The sequence below is a fragment of the Gossypium raimondii genome, chromosome 9, assembly GCF_025698545.1.
Source record: "Gossypium raimondii isolate GPD5lz chromosome 9, ASM2569854v1, whole genome shotgun sequence".
Classification (NCBI taxonomy): domain Eukaryota; kingdom Viridiplantae; phylum Streptophyta; class Magnoliopsida; order Malvales; family Malvaceae; genus Gossypium; species Gossypium raimondii.
This window is the reverse complement of record NC_068573.1, coordinates 37,445,040-37,453,115: the sequence shown is the minus strand read 5'-3', so window position 1 is coordinate 37,453,115 and position 8,076 is coordinate 37,445,040. Positions and strand designations below refer to the sequence as shown.

General features: G+C 32.7%; 1 long non-coding RNA gene across 1 annotated transcript; it reads left to right on the top strand.

Moving 5' to 3' along the window:
• Positions 1-6,819: 6,819 nt before the first annotated feature.
• LOC105799441 (uncharacterized) lies at positions 6,820-7,738 on the top strand. The gene is made up of 2 exons (XR_001135571.2): positions 6,820-7,103; positions 7,369-7,738. It is a non-coding gene; the product is annotated as an uncharacterized LOC105799441 (long non-coding RNA).
• The last annotated feature ends 338 nt before the right edge of the window (positions 7,739-8,076 follow it).

Here is an 8,076-nt window from a genome sequence, read left to right as displayed (position 1 = left end):
ACATGGGCTGGAGCACGGCCGTGTGCCCCTAATTCGAATGAGGCACGGGTGTGTCTCTTGACCGTGTGAGACACACGGCCTGGACACACGGGCATGTGTCCTCTACACCTTTGAAAAATTTTGATATTTTTCGAAAAATTTTCTGAGTACCCGGTTTAGTCCCGACTTGTTTCTAATGAATATTTTGGGCATCGAAGGCTCATATAAGGGACAATATGATTGGTTTCTGATACGAATGTTAAATAATATGAAATGTCTGTATTTGATCTTTAAATTTTGGTAATGCTCCGTAACCCTGTTCTGTCGTAATTTGATACGTCAAATTAGGCTCTCTCGAATACTTAATGAGTTTGTTCTCAAGCAATTTACAAGTCTTTTCTATATTTTTCTTTGGTTTTTATTTTTTAGTATTAATAATCATTTTTATTTGATTTTACTCCTTTTGATGCCCAAATTGGTAAAATGGTGCCATTGGAAATCTAATAGTGCATCTGAGTTGGTGTAGGGTAGACCTGTCCATGGGCCGGTCAGCCTGGAAAATTTTTCACCTGCCCTACTGAAATATGGGCAGAATTTTACCCAGTGCCCGCCGAAAAAATATCATAAGTCCGAGCCCGACCCGGCCCGGCCCATTTTTAAAATAAACATTAAAAATTTATTTTAAAAATATAAAATAAAAAAATTATTTTAAAAGTATTTTAAAATTAAAAAATAAAAATAAAAAATATATATTTATTATATTGGGTGGGCCGGCCAAAAAGTGGTGCCCGAGGTCGGCTGCTTTTTAAACAAGCTTTTTTTGCCCAAGCCCATATTTCGAGCCTATATTTTTACTCGAACCCTCCCATATTTCGAGCGGGCCGTCAGACTAGGCCGGGCCGCCCGGCCCATGGACAGGTCTAGTGTAGGGAGATGACGAAAGCCAAACTTAATAAGAACTGCATTTGATGTGGGTGTCACAACACTGAGTCTCCACTACCACAAGGATGTAAGACTTCAACAAGAAATCAACCTGGAGCTGACTGTCGAGAGTGTCGCCACACTAAATGTGTTGTGTCGCGACATTGAGCCCAAAGTTGTGACACCAAACCTCTAAGTTCGCGACATCGAGAACCCCCAAAATCAAAAGTGTGCCATTGAGAAGGGTGTCGTGACACTAAAATTTGCATGTTGCAACACCGTTACCTAACGGGGTGAAAATACTGTAAGGGTAGTCTTTTGTCCAACACAAACCCAAGTCAACCTATACACTTCAATGGCGTTTTTGTTAATTTTAGGGTTGAAAGTTAGTCTTTATTAAAGATGTTTTGGCTGTCAAACTAAAGAGAATCACATTTTTATTATCTTTTTAGCTTAGTAGTTATTCTCTCCACCATTTTTAGGTTTAGTTCTTTGCTTTTTTGAGCTTACTCTACTTTGTATTTTGATTTCATTTAAATTCTTCAATATGTAACACCCCTAACCCACATTCGTCTCCAGAATAAGGTTTCGGAGCATTACCGAAGCTTATCGATCAAATAGACTTAAATTACGAACATTTCTTATCATATTATAATCATATCAAAAATAAATTAAACTCATACATATAGTCCCTTAATTGATCCCTCGAGGCTCAAAATACACGTTAGAAATAAATCGGGATTAATTTGGAAACTCAAAGAATTTTTTGAAAATATTAAAAAATTTCAAAGCTGCATTGTTCACACGCCCGTGTGGTCAGGCCGTGTGTCTCATATGGTCCAGTCACACGCCCGTGTGGACTCAAAATGTACCTTTAACGACAAGTTTACCATTCCCTGCAAGCTTGAACAATAAGCAACTCAAAAATCATTCGTTTAACCAATTCGAAACACAATCAAACACATCCAAAATATGTTAAAACAATCATCCTAGGTGCCTAACCAATGTACCCTCATAGTTACCACAATTATATCATCAAACATATCAATAAAACATCATTCAAATCCAATTTGTAACCATGCCAAATTCAATCTATTTTACCTATTTCATGTTCATTTAAACATTAACTTAAACTTGCCATAATATGACCTCAAACATAAACACATATTTATATGGATATAACCATCCAATATTAACTTATAATCTTATTTACAATCAATTCACAAAATGATTAATATTTAGACACCCTAGGTACGTGCCGACACAAAAGGAAAAACATCACCACGTTTGAGTTCGGGATCGTTGTTGGATGCTAAATCGATGATCAAAATTTAGTACTTAACTTGCACATGGAAAACAAAACCGTACGCTGAGTAAAACTCAGTGATATTTCTATAATCCGAATATTTAAAGACAAGATAATATAATATGCACATTTTAATTATAAGCACAATTGAATATTAAAAACCACATTTATTCATACAATGACATTAGTCATTTAATATTCAATTCATAAATACATCATTTATACCATACTCAATTCTCATCATTTGCTATATAATAGCTTTTCACAATATGATACACATATCATTTAAATAATAATATTGTTCATTCCATATCCAATTCATGAATACACAATTCATGTGTCTCAATCCATATTTCAATTCACTGTCCCATTTTTATTTCACATACAATATCATTTAATATCAATCATAATGTCATTTCATTTAATTACCCCTATTAACACGACTCAGACTCGGACTGGTACACAGATCCAACCAAAACACACCAGTTTGGCACCTACTGCCTCATCGGATAATTTGAAATAATAAATTGACACCCAGTGTCTCATCGGCTAAACCGAAGTAAATTGGCACACAGTGCCTCATCGAACTAATCCGAAGTAGTAAATTGACACCTAGTGTCTCGACTTGAAGTCGAAGAAATCCCTGAATTCTTCCAATCCTATGGCATACCATCTATATCCGACTCAGCCCGATACAGTTAATAGGGTTTAGTTTCACTTTCCAATAATAATATCCAATATCATATTTGCACAATATTACATTTACACATATATTCATAATATATATTTCGATTCAATTCAATCAATATAAATTCAATAATTTCATCATATACCAAATCAATCTATTTCAATTGCAAAACACAAATATTCTCACCTCAACACTTACCATATACATTAAATAAAAATTACAGCAATTAATAACTAGCTTTGGTTTATAGAAATACAAACCAGAAATTCCGAGCTATTCATCGTCGACTTTATCTTTCCCCTTTTTAGTTGAGAGTTCCGGTACGACATTAGCTACGGAATTAAAACAATTAAAATTTATCAATACAATACAATTTAAATTTCATATTGAATATTTCAACTTTTTACTCAATTTTTGTCTAAATTCCAATTTAGTCCCTAAACCGAGACTAACTTTTAATCTTCACAATCAATCTTATATTTTCATACAAATTCCACTTTAGACTAGATTTAACTCCTATTTTCACACAAATTCCTAAATTTTTAAATTTTACAATTTAGTCCCTATTACTCAAAATTTACAATTTATTCTACAATTCAATCCTTTTTCATTTCTAACTTAAAATCTATCAATTTAATCCCTAATACTCAAATTATTCAACATAGTCAACATTTAAAAACTCAATAATTTCTAAAATTTCAACATAGATCGGGTAGCATTTAATATCGGGATTCTAAAATATAAAAATTACAAAATGGACTAAATTGACTAACCAATTGAATTTAGAACCTTAAAACCCTAGTTTCTCCTTTCTTTTTTTTCTTTCTTCCTTTTCTTTTCTCCCTGTTTCGTTTTCTGCTTTGTTCTTTCTATTCTTTTTATTTTCTTTATTTATTTCATTTACTTATTTATTTTATTATATTTACTTTATTATTATATTATATATATTTACTTAAATATTAAGTAATACATATTTTATTAATATATACATATATATTATTTTTACACATGTAATCATTATTACCATCCACTTGCTGAAATAAGGCTTAATTGCTTATTTAGTCCCTTTACTTTTTCTTTAATCTATAATCCAACTTTCATCTTTTATGTAATTTAGTCCTTATACCTAATTACTCTTAATTCATGCAAATTCACCTAATCAAAACCTAATTAACTACACAACTAACTTCGTAAATATTTTTAATAAATATTTACGAATCCATTTTACGAAAACGGAGTCTCGAAAATACATTTTCTGACACCCGTGACTATCTGGTCGTTACACAAAATATTTCAGCCTTATTAACTCTCAAAAGTGCAAAAATATTTGCTTTAGTTGTTCTTTCTCCTTCATTGTTGCTACTATCATCTTCTCTAAAGGACCTATCAAGAGTCTTTAAGATTTCTCTAACCGTGCTTTTATGTTTTCTTTAATCAATCATTTGAGCATATATTTTGCTGATGTTGTTGTGTTGATGATGGATAGTAACTTAATTTTATGGCAGTTGGTTGATGGAAGTGTTGCATGTTTAGTTTTTGGGTCAAAGACTAAATTATAAAAAAATTAGACTAAATCAAATAAACTTCAAAACCTAGAATTGATGCCTCTAGGCGAACATTTAGATTGGTGAGACTAAGAGGAGATCCTATTGGGAACCAATTTGATTGTCCCAATTTAGGTTGGTGAGATCAAGAGATAAATCGGACTAAATCGTCTAATTTGGTAAAATTGTGACCGAAATGTAAAATTGAACCAATTAGGAATTTGAACCCTTTAAATCCCTAATCCAATAACTAATTAGCAACATGGAAGTCAACCAAACACTTTAGTTCTTTGGATTGATTTTTGTGCACTTTGATTGTTTTACAATTTAATCCTTTTAAGTATTAGATAGCGTAATTGATCCTTGATAACAATTTCCTGTACTATAATACTTAGTGAGTAGCTAGTTACAATTCTTGTTTGCATGCATTTTCATTGATAACCTTTGTTGACACCATTTTTTTTGATGAAAACGGGGTCGACTTGGATTTTGAAAAATGAAAACAAAAACGGGAGTCGCCACCAATCCTTTTTAATAAGGTGTGATTGGATCACCTTAAAAAGTGGTTGTTTTTAGTAAACAATTTGATTTTATTAAAACAACGATTTTGGTCCGCGAAATTCAGAAAAAAAAACGGGTTCGGGAGTCGGTTACGCACGAGGAAGGATTAGCACCCTTGTAATGCCCAAAATTGGTACCTAGTTGATTAGTTAATGTCTTAATGTCAAAAATTGAGAACTTTGAAGAGTTTTAAAAAAAATACAATCCTTGTATTAAAACATTGAAAATTTTCAGGAAAAAGGGCATATTTCACGTTATCCGAGAAAGAGAAACATATCCAGTAAGTTAGGACACAACATCTAAAATCCCCGATACGAGAATGAATGCCTAAAAAATAATTATTTATTTTGAAAGAGTTTGATTATCTCGAGTTTAAAAAGTAGGTCATATCCCGTGAGTTAGAACGCAACCTTTTATTAATTCTAGAATATTTAAAATTTGATTGAAATGATTTGCATATTTTGATTTGTCATGGAGATTGAAACCCGTAAGTTAGGGTACGATCTTCTCGCATTTCAAAATGCAAAATTTTTGTTTATTTTAAAACCATATTAAACAAAATTAATTTAACATAAAATGGGGAACAAATGCAATATTAACATGTATAACAAAGTGATAATACAAGCACCACTAATACAAGCAATAATAAAATAAAATACATAGTAAAAAAGTATGAAATAATAAATAAGTACATAAAAGAAACTAAAGCATTTCCTAAGAATAATAATGAACACAATGAATGGATTAACAAACAAATATCCAATAGAATGACATCAACAATCCAAATAGCGAGAGATAAAATACTTACATGCATTAGTATATTAAAATTATAAGAATGCATGCATTTATATACATGTGTAAAATAAATATACATATCTATTATGAAGTATAAGAAAACATAAATGTGTATATATCAAAAATGTGTAAGTATATAGAAATTATATGAAAATAAAAAACATATAAATGTGTATACGTATTCATAAAAATAAAATATGTGAAATATAAAAATAAGGTAAGATAAAATATATACATGTAAAATATACATATTTTAATATGTAAAAGTATATATATATAAGTATGTATATACATTTGTGAAAGTAAAATGCATATATAGATGTATATGGAGATGTACATAAATTATAAAAATATGAAAATAAGTACATGTTTATATAAAATGTTTACATATAGATATATTTTACAAAATGTATGCGTATATATATATCATGAAATTATGCATGCCGATATGTGTATATAGATCATAAAATATGAGTATGTAGATATATATGTATATAGATTATCAAATACAAAACATAGAAATATATATATATATATATGAATACGTAAACAAAAATAATACGAAAATAATAGTGAAATACAGTAATAATAATATTAAAATGATCAATTTTATGATGAATAATCAAAGTACTAAACAGAGGACTAAATCGAAACTAAATGAAACATTAGGGCCGAAATCGGTGATAACAAACACTGTAACAGACCAAATCGTGATGCGCGCGAAAGTAAAAGGGGCCAAAAGGAAATTAATCCTAGCCGCCAGAGCGCACCGCTTTGACAAGGACCAGATCGAAATGAGAGAAAAATAATAGGGTCAAAATTGCAAATAAAAAATAAACGACATTACAGAAATAGAAAATTTGGAAGGACCGAAACGGTGAATATCCCCAAAAGTCAGAAAACGCGCGGATCCTCCCCAGGGTCGGGTCACCGTGCGGGTCAGGGCCAAAACGGCGTCGTTTTGGCTCCTGACCCTTAAGGGCAAAACGGCGCCATTTCATAACCCCTATTCAAAGCAATTTTTTTAAAAAAATTTCATTCTTTCAGTGTAAAAAGAAAAAAAACTGCAGAGAGGAAAAAACATTCTCTCAATCCTTCCCCTTTCCGGTCGAATGGGCCACCGTCGGCCCCGCCGTGGGCGGTGGTCGGAAGCCCAAACGTCGGGCTTTTAAGCCCTGCTTCAAGGACCACTGAAGACCAAGTCTTCATAGCCTCGGGGTCACGAGAGAAAAATAAATCGTCGCCCTCCTTGCCCGATTTCGGTGACCCGGAGTAGGACTCCGGCGACGATGCTCGCAGGGCGATTCCGGTAAGATTCTTTCTCCTTTTCCCTTTTTGTTTTTTTTTGTTTAAAGGATCGTAAAAAAAAAAGAAAATAAAACAGAATAGAAACAAGAACAGAAAACAAAAATCGGAGCCGTAAAACCAGAGTCAACCTTTTTTTTCTGTAACAAGAGAAGAAGATTACAATGTTAGCATTCGGCTCTTTATAGCCGATTTTTACAATATTTTGTTTCTATTTTTGCTCTCATTTTCTTGCTTTCTGCCTTTGCGTGTTTTCTCTCCTTTTGCAGATGGAGCAAGTGCACGGCGCCGGTGCAGATGACACGTGCGGTGATGGGACAAGGGCGGTGGCAACAGGTCCTAGCATGCGGCGCACTAGGGTTAGGTTTTTTTTATTTTTGCTGAAATTGTTTTAAGTTTGGGCCATGGTTGGTTTGGGTTTGGGCCGTTTGGGCCTGTAATGTCATTTGGGTATTGGGCTAGTGTTTAGGTGGGTAGTTAGGCTTGAATGGACTGTGGACCTTTGTTTAATTTAGGCCCGGGTAAAATTGGGCCTGTACAACCTTATCACCCGAATTCTCTTGGGTTCGACCTTTGGAATACTTCGTGTTCCATTGTAACATGAAAATATTACAATTGACCTATCACACTTACAAATAACCGCTACATTTTTATTTGTATTTATGTTGGATTCCATTACCTCGACACACGTGAAGGCGCAATTAGATAGGTTTCTATTTATAGCTGTTATTCTAAATTGTATTAACCGCTAATCTTGGTATTTTAATTAACAAATTTTGGTTTAGCTACTTGTTTGGTCCATTTTTTTATTCCAAAAGTTTTGTTTATTCATTTTCTTAATCGCTGTTGAAATGTGATTAGTCAGAAAAAAAGGTTTACCTTTCCCTGTGCGTTCACGCTAGTGGCACAATGCCTAATTCCAAATTGGCATTTTGAAAGGGACTCGGGCTTCAAAACGGATTCAGGCTTCAAATCGA